The sequence below is a fragment of the Cryptomeria japonica genome, chromosome 11 (assembly GCF_030272615.1).
Source record: "Cryptomeria japonica chromosome 11, Sugi_1.0, whole genome shotgun sequence".
In the NCBI taxonomy this organism is placed as follows: Eukaryota; Viridiplantae; Streptophyta; class Pinopsida; order Cupressales; family Cupressaceae; genus Cryptomeria; species Cryptomeria japonica.
Window position 1 is genome coordinate 67563292 of NC_081415.1, and position 9029 is coordinate 67572320.

A 9029-nucleotide genomic window follows, 5' to 3' on the forward strand; every position below is an offset into this window, starting at 1 on the left:
GTGTGGAATCCTCAAGGGTTGTTTCTTGACCAACTTTGAATTTTTCATAAAATTCCTCTTCTTCTGTGGGTTCATCTGGCTCTCTGAATGTCTCGGTGAGCTCGTAGTCACTAGAGGATTTGTCTGAACCCCATTCCCATTCGTTGGAGTCTATGGAATACCGATTCTCTTGTTGAATTTTGGCAGCTTTGATTTGTAATGCTTCTTCTGTCCTTTGCGTGTGGACCTTGGAAGTCACAAAACCAAGTCCCTTCGAGCGTTCCTTTTTGAATCTCAATTCAGGTTGTAAAGGTTCAATGATGCCTTCCTTTCTTAACCCAAGAGGGCTTTTGCCATCATACCCAAATTTTTGTAGGATCTTAAAACCTTTGCCATATTTCTCACATGGTATATTGATGTGATCTTGTGTATCATTTTCAAGGTCTTTGTAAAGCATTTTGTATAAGTCTTCCTCTTCCAGTTCACCCCATTTTTGAAAGATAGTAGGGTCCCATTTGAGTACAATGATAGATACCTGTTTATTAGGATGTGGTCTTCCATATTCTTTTGGTGAACTCATGACTTGTTGTAAGCACATGGTTTGATTTAAGGTGTATTCACCCATGCCCTTGTCCTGAAATTTGCCTTTAAGCTCACCTTGTTTTGATGTCGAGGGTTTTAATGACTCAGGATCAATGTATACCGAAGAAGGAATAGCTTCGCGATTACTGGGAATGATGGTCTCAATTTTTGATCTCAAGTTATTACAGTATATGAACGTATTAGGATCACCATTAACTGTTATCTCAACTCCATTGTGAGGAAACTTAATGCATTGGTGATATGTAGATGGGACTGCCCTCATTTCATGAATCCAAGGACGTCCTAGCAATATGTTGTATGTGAGATCTAGGTCTAGGACTTGACAAACCACATCCTTCATAACTGGCCCAACTCTGAGAGGCAAGGTGACTGTGCCTTTGGATGAACGCTCTTCATCATCATATGCCTTGATGGTGATTTTGTTTGTAGAATTCACAACTTTATCAGAATATCCCAATTGTTTAATAGTGCTCAATGTACAAATGTTTAGACCTGCTCCTCCATCTATCAGGACTCGTTTTATTCGATGTTTGTGTATGAAGGCTTCAATGTGTAATGGTGCATTCTGTGGCTGACTTACGGAGGCATCATCAGCTTCTGTGAATGTAAGAGAGTGTGGAATGGAAAGGTATCCCACCATGGCTTCAAACTGGTCCACATTTAGATCAGTAGGAACGACAGTGTCTCTCAAGATTTTGTCAAGAATGGCCTTATGAGTGGGGGATATGTGTAAGAGCTCAAGGATGAAGATGAGCGTGGGTGTCTTCCCTAACTGTTCTACAAGGTCGTATTCAGGCTTGGTTGATGAGGAAGCAATGTTTTTAGCTGGAGCACCTTGCAAAGTGAATTTACCTCAATGGGTTGTAACATGACATTCAGAGGTAGGTTCGGAAGAAGATCCAATTCCTTTTAGGACAATCTTAGGTCTCTGGGTAGAATTCTCAGGGTTTTTGTCCTTGATGATAATGGTAGAGACATAATTATCCATCGAGATGTGATTGATAGTTGAATCATAGTTATAAGATGCTCTAGTATAGTTGGTCTGGTCATCTATGGCTGCAGCTTTTCCCTTGTCATGTTTTGGGAATGGTTCCTTAAACATCTCATGTTCTTGATTGGATGAATGCCCTTCAATCTCAATGTCACCTCTATCAATGAGATCTTGTATGATGTTCTTCAGTCGATGACAATTTTCTATCTTATGACCCTTGCTCTTATGGAATTCGTAATACTCATCATCATTCCACCAATTTGGTTTGACCTTTGGTTCATATGGAGGAAAATCTAGAATTGTGATTACTTTGTTTGCCACTAGCTTCTTGAAGACTGATTCCAGTGGTTCTCCCAATGGGGTATACTTCCTTCGTGACCTAGAAGTTGTTTGAGTGTTCACTTGATTGTTTGTAGAGCTTGATCCCGAAAAAATGATTTTGGGTCGTATTGTATTGGCATCCACAACACCATCATTGACTGTGTTCTTGTTTTTGTTCCAAAATCTTGGCTTATCTTTTCCTTTAAAGTCATCTTTGTTTTCTTTGAATATTTTGATGACTCCTTGTTCAATTAGGACCTTTTCTGTCGCTAAGCCTTTTTCAATGACGTCCTTGAAGGTGGACAAACAAGCTTTCCTTAGATCATATCCAATGTCCTTGTTAACATTCTGGGTGAACATTTCTACCATTTGTTTTTGTGGAATTTCACAAGAGCATCTGCTAGCTAGATTTCTCCATCTTTGTAAAAATGATGAAAAAGACTCTCCATCTTTTTGCTTGGTGTTGCACAAAGTAGTGACTGATATGTCCATCTCTATGTTGTAGGAGAAATGTTGAATAAATGCCTCTGTTAAGTCACCCCATGACTTAATTCCAGGTGGAAGTTGAGAGAACCATTCCATAGCTTGATCACCTAAGCTTTGTGGGAATAATCTCATCAAATATGTCTCTTCTGCTGCTACCTCAATGCAGGCTATGAAAAACTGTCTTATGTGTGCCTTAGGATCCCCTTTGCCTCTATACTTATCAAATTTAGGCGTCACAAAGTGTGTAGGAAAAGGAGGCATTGGAATGCTCTTGTCAAATGGATAAGGACATATGTCTCTCATTGTGTATGTTGGCTTTGGTGTATTTATGTCCTCCATTTTCTTTTGTAAGTCCCTGATTTGTTGCTCCAAATTGTTCTTAGGAGGAGATCGACTCCTTGGACCATATCCCATGCTTGAGGCACCAATTGGAGGAGGAGCAAGTTGCATATATGGATGATATTGATCATACACATGTTCATATGGAGGAGGTCTATAATGATGTTGCGTATATGGACCACTTGGTATAGAGTCATGTTGAGGAACAAAATATCTGCTTTGTCCATGTATACCATACTCTACAGGCATGTCATGTTCTAATGTGTTGCCCCCAAATTTGACACAAGGTTTCCTTGTGTCCAAATTTTGAGCATGCCTTTGAATATCCAATTGCTTTGGTGGTTGATCCTTAGCATTGGTATGTGATTGAGCATATCTTTCTGCATAAGACTTCCATAATGGTCTGCAAAGGTGAGTATCATATGCTTGACCATGTGTATGTGGGACCTCTGGTTTTTGAAACAAAGATGATGGTGATTTAGGCACCATATGTGGTCCTCTATTGCCTCCACTATTAGGCCTCCTTTGATCCATGTTGGAGTGAGTTTGTTGCAAAGGTCGATTTTCCATTATTTGTGACATGTCAAAATCATGAGGGATCTTGGCTCCACTATGTGCCATCACTTGTAAGAAGTATTGTCTATCTCTCCTCATTATTTCCTCAACCAATCGATTGAAATGTGGATTCATAATGGTGTCTTCCACTTCTGCTGAATGTACGGAGAAGTTGTCCATATTGTCATTATGTGTATCATTGTTGTTTGTAGTGTCCATGTTCTCAATATTTGGAATGTTTCTATAAGCATCCATGTCAGGTAATGTAGTATGATCAGAATTGAAAAAGATATCATTGTCATACTCATAGGAACTCATGTTTGCAGACTCTTGAGCCTCTTTAGATTCTCTCCTAGATTTTTGGGAATGGGTTTCAACCATGAACTAGGTATTGACCAAGATGTGTGAAACTAGATGAAAATGGAAAGAGTATGGAAGACCAAGAGTTGGATGGAATGTAAATGAATCTAAGGTGTACTTGCAATGTCCAAAGTGTAAGACCAAGTATGTATGTAGTAGAGTAAGTGTGACTTCCAAAGAGAGGATAGTTTCTCTTGATGAGGTAAGTTGACCTTGACTCTAAGTAAGACCAAAGGAGACCCAAAGGTGAGAGACCTTGATGAGGGACCACTTAGCAAAATTTTGTTGTATGTAATGTGTTGACAAAGTATGATGAGGACAAGCAAGTGACCTTTTGACTCAAGTTTAGACAAATGTGAATGTAATGTAAGGTGTAAAGCAATGATGGTCTTTGTGAGACCCAAAGATAGGTTGAATGCTAGATGAAAACCTGGAGAAATAACCTAGGAAGCTCAAGAATTCTAAAATTGACTGTGTTTGTTTGCTGGACTGTAAAAGTTTTCAATTCTGAACACAGACGCTCTTGTATACTGCACAGACACAATTTCCTGACACAGACGTGGTTCTATTTAACACAGATGCGTTACTGAGATTTTGTAAATGCAATGTTGATTCTGAGAACACAGACGCGTTTCTGCAAAATTTGTGCAATTTTTTCCAATCTGTGAAGTTGTTTTGTTGTGACCAAATCTGAATGTTTGACTTTTTTTCATGACAAGAGGACACAGTGTTGATGAGGACTCAATGTTTGCAAGTGTCTAGACTCAAAAATATGACTCAAAGGAAGTGTGTTGTTTGATGTAAAATTGTTTTGCATACACTTGAAGACACAAAAGACACAATGTTTTGTTGTTTGGTCTTGAATGTTTGAATGTTTAAAATAAGTCAAGCACAATTCTTATGGTTGGCCAAGACAATAGTTGTTGATCCCACATGGGGTTTTACCCCCGAGGCTACGCTATTCAGAGCAGATACTTAGATGCTTGACCTCACTGGCTCCACCCTCGGCACTCACTTCTCGGGTCAACCAAGCATCAGTCCCCACAAAAACTCCTGGTGGCGAACTTTGTATCTCTACTAAGAACTGTATGTGTGTGGGCCGCTACCAGAGGTCTGACCTCCTACCCTAACAACTAGAAGGTTTTTGGCTTCTAAAACAAAAAGGTGCTAGTAAGGGCATCCGCTCGTGTGGCCATACATGCAACACTTTCAGCTCTGTAAATACAGAAGGCTCCCAGCCGGTAGGGGTTATGCCCTACAACTGATCAAATAAATTTGATCAAACGGGTTTATGGGGGAGACATAGTGTCGATATGAACTAATCAGCACACATTATCCATAGTTTTCACCATGAATACAGTTGTTTATAGTGGTTCGGAAGAGGTGGGTTTTCTCGCTACCACTTGGGTCATTCTCTTCTCACTAGTAGTCCTAATGACCACACGGGAAGACAGACCCTCTAAAGATTAAACAAAAAGAGCCTATTGCTCAAGACACAAAAGACAATGAATCAATTTTAGTGTACCAATTGAAGTGTTTGCTAGTCTATGAAAACAAGGCACACAATAAAAATCCAAAAACCCTTGCCAAGGACCTGCAACAAAGATTTATTAGTAGTTTGGATTGTTTGAAATAATCACCCCTTCCTGCAAGCACACAAGTTAGGTAAATTTTAGATCCAAAAGACTTTGTGAAAATAGGAGCCTTCGACAAAACAATTTTTGCTTTCAAGACAAGCTGCACCAATTTCGTTAGCTAGATCTGAAGATGTTAGCTCAAAATAGACTAGATCTGAAAAACCAAATGATTAAAAACTGAATCAATGAAAAAAACCCCTAAAAATGAAATCAGTGTGCACAAACGCGGGTACAATACGCAGACGCGTCTTTAAGACACAGACACGCTTCTGTGAGACGTAGATGTGACTCCGTAACGCAGATGCGGCTTCTGGACGCAGACACGCCTACAAACCCCCTAGACACGATGGGAGGTCATAGACGCGATTTTTGAAATCTACAAAAAGATGGAACAGTGTCGTAGACGCGATTCTAGATGTCACAGACGCGACAGAAAGTCACAAACGCGATCCAGAAGTGCACAGACACGACATAAAACCAAAGATGCGATCCAAAAGTACGCAGACGCGAAAATATCCAAATGCTGTCGAAAAATGTCAGATCTGCAACTTCAAGACACAAAATCTACAACAAGGATGTTAAATGCAAAGGGACAAGAGTCCCACCGGGCGTGCCAAAATGTATATGGTGAAAATGGATACAACAATGATGAAAGACTAAATGAATTCAACCACAAAACCCTAGCCTAACAACAACAAGGATCCACCATAACATATGAAGATTACCTAAGACAATGCAAATCAAATGAAATCACAAAGATGATACTATCACATGTCCAATAGGGTTTGGATCTCCGTTCTTCCCATCTCCATTGATCTTGCTTGATATATTTGCTCTCAGATTTTATGTGCACAAGAGCTCAACAAAGAACGGAATGTGGTTGCAAGTAGGATCGCATATGAAGGTGCAAAGCGTAGTGTAGTCAATTGATCAAGTAGTCGGGAGAGTTTGATAATGAAGGAAGCATCTCCTTATATAGAAGACACTATAAGAAATGGAGGGATGAGATTGAGATGAATGACATGTGTCATGAGTAGAAAAGGCTAATGAATTAATTAAATAAATAAAGATTTATTTAATTAATAGAAGAAGTAGGATCAATTAAATAAATAAGATATTTATTTAATTTAGGAAAAGGGTAATTTAAATAAATAAATGTATTTATTTAAATGAGAAATAAGGCTAGAAGAGGATAAATGAATTAATTAAATAAATAAGGATTTATTTAATTAATAGAAGAATTAGGCTAAAATAATTAAATAAACAAAGATATTTATTTAATTAGACATGACAATTTTAGGTGTCTACACGATGAAATCACCTAGGACAACTGGGGATTCAATAGACTACTTCTTCTTGTTCTTCTATAATTGATCATAGGCTGTTAACTGCCTCACGAGTTCCAACAATATGAACTTGTCTAATGGATACCTTGGCAGCTTGTATGACTGGAATGAAAATCCCTGCATCCTGATGTAGGTGAATTTAGTTCAAATAGTAAGAACGTGGCTCCATACCTCTAGACCACGACCCTCGCTTGTGGTGACACCCTTACATGCAATTGTTTCTGCATAAGCCGTGTAAAGTACATAGTGAATGTGTCATTCGCCAGCCTGTAAGAATTAACATTGTGAAGATTTAGCGTGGGATAACGCTCATGCACTTTCACCTGTGTTGGTCCGCAACCCATGATTCTACTTGTTGGCAGACCATCAAATCATCTCCTTCCCGCAAGCATATAGATTATGTAGGAGTTCACGAAGAAGGATTGGGACTTTCTTTCTTTTAAGTTCCTCAGGTGTTCATGCAAGTAATGACTAATCAATTTGGCCCAGTCAACTAGCCCGTTTGCATTCATGATCTCACTTATATAGAAGAACATTGATGTTTCAAAGTTCACAGTATGTGAACATCCCATTACTCTACTCAACATCTTTATCAAGTCCACATAATATTGTTTGAACTCAAAGATAGTGAGAGTCTTTGGCATTTTGGAGACATGTGGCCTAGGCTTCAACAACCACTGTTTATTGATCAAGTCAACACACCTAACAGGACTTGCTTCATATACTGCTTTAGCTCCGCTACTAGTCCTGTACGTCATTGAATGGTGTGAAGGGATTCCAAAAGCTTCACCAATTGATTCTAGAGTCAATGTCGCCAGCAACCTGCCATCTGACGTTGAAATCATCTTCCACTCTGGATTATAATGCTTTGCACACTCCAAAATCAAATATGGACACTGAATAGCAGGAGGAAAATCAGCCACCGCAACAATTCCGCTCTTGACAAATTTGACAGCTATTGGTGATGGAGTATGTCCTACCATCCCAAACATTATGATCTTGAAGGCAACTAGATTGAATGTGCCCAAATTCATATCATTGATTTCCTTCCATCTGGAATTCATCTGGGAACTAGGAAGGAAGCCCTTCATCTCTGCCCTGATCAATGCTTTCCTAGTGAGGGTAGTTGTCTTGCTTGATTCTGCCATCTTGGAAAGCACCTTAGAAATGAAAAAAAATCGACTAAGTATGACCTGTCTTCACTCCTCCAATTCTTCTTTCTCAAATCCTGCACGTGAGAAATAAAATGCCTCTTCATGCTTATATAGAATTCTTCAAATCATACTGCTAAGTTAGGAGGCATTAATTTGGCAACTGATTTTATTATGTGTCATACTTTCCCAATCACTGCGCTATGTGAAAGAAACTTCCCTTGTAAGTAAGTTCAAATTTGGAAGTTTCACTTAATGCATTAAGTTATGCATCATACCGAGAAGATTCCCTTTACCAACTCATTAACTTTCCATTCTTTCAAATTTTGGAGGGAAGTTGAAATATTCTTCAAGATTTACTTGATTTTCCATTCTAACTTGTCTTTTTCTACTTCGGAGGGAATTTTCCATGCTTCTTCAACATCCCCTATTGTTTAGAGATCCTCCTAAAATTTAGGAGTCGGGTCCATTAGATAGAGAAATTTCTCATGATTCCAAATCCATAAAAATTTCCTAATTCTAATAAGATTCAATGTCTAAAAATGGAAAATTCAAAAATTTTCCCAAGGGAATTTTTTGCTTTTAATTCCTCCCTTACCCTTGGAATTTCATGCCCTAGACAAATTTCTTTAGTTTTTTGGCTTGGGCATGGAATTCATGGCGGAATTCATGGCTTTCTTGATTCTCCTTGAGGACTCCATTTTGGTGTCTAGCATCTTCCTTGGGTGGATTTTGAACTAGTCATGGAATTCATGATTTGGAGGATTTTCCTTCATTACCCCTCTTTAGTGCCTTCCCTGAGTGTTGGGCGGGATTTCCCTTAGGTGGAGGAATTGACAATTTTTTGTTCCTTCCAAGCATACTTCATTTTGGCGCCCTCCATCTTTTCTTGGGAGCATTTTGCTTTGGTCATGGAATTCACATTTTTTCAAACTTTCCATGTTGACTTCATTCTGGCACCCTTTTACCTTCTCGGGCGGATTTTTAGTGGTGAGGAGGAATTTGGAAATTTCCATGCTATCCATGGAGACTTCATTTTGGCTCCCTCACCTGGCTTTGGGCGGATTTTGACCATGAAGCAGGAATTCAATATTTTATTTGTTCTCCATGAGCATGCCATTTTGGCACCCTCCTTCACTTCTAGGCAGTATTTAGACTTGGTCAAGGATTCATCAAATTTCCGTGCATTCCAAGGACCCCTCAATTTGGTGCCCTCCACAGTGTTTGGGTGCTATTTCACCTAGGAGAAGGAATTCACAAT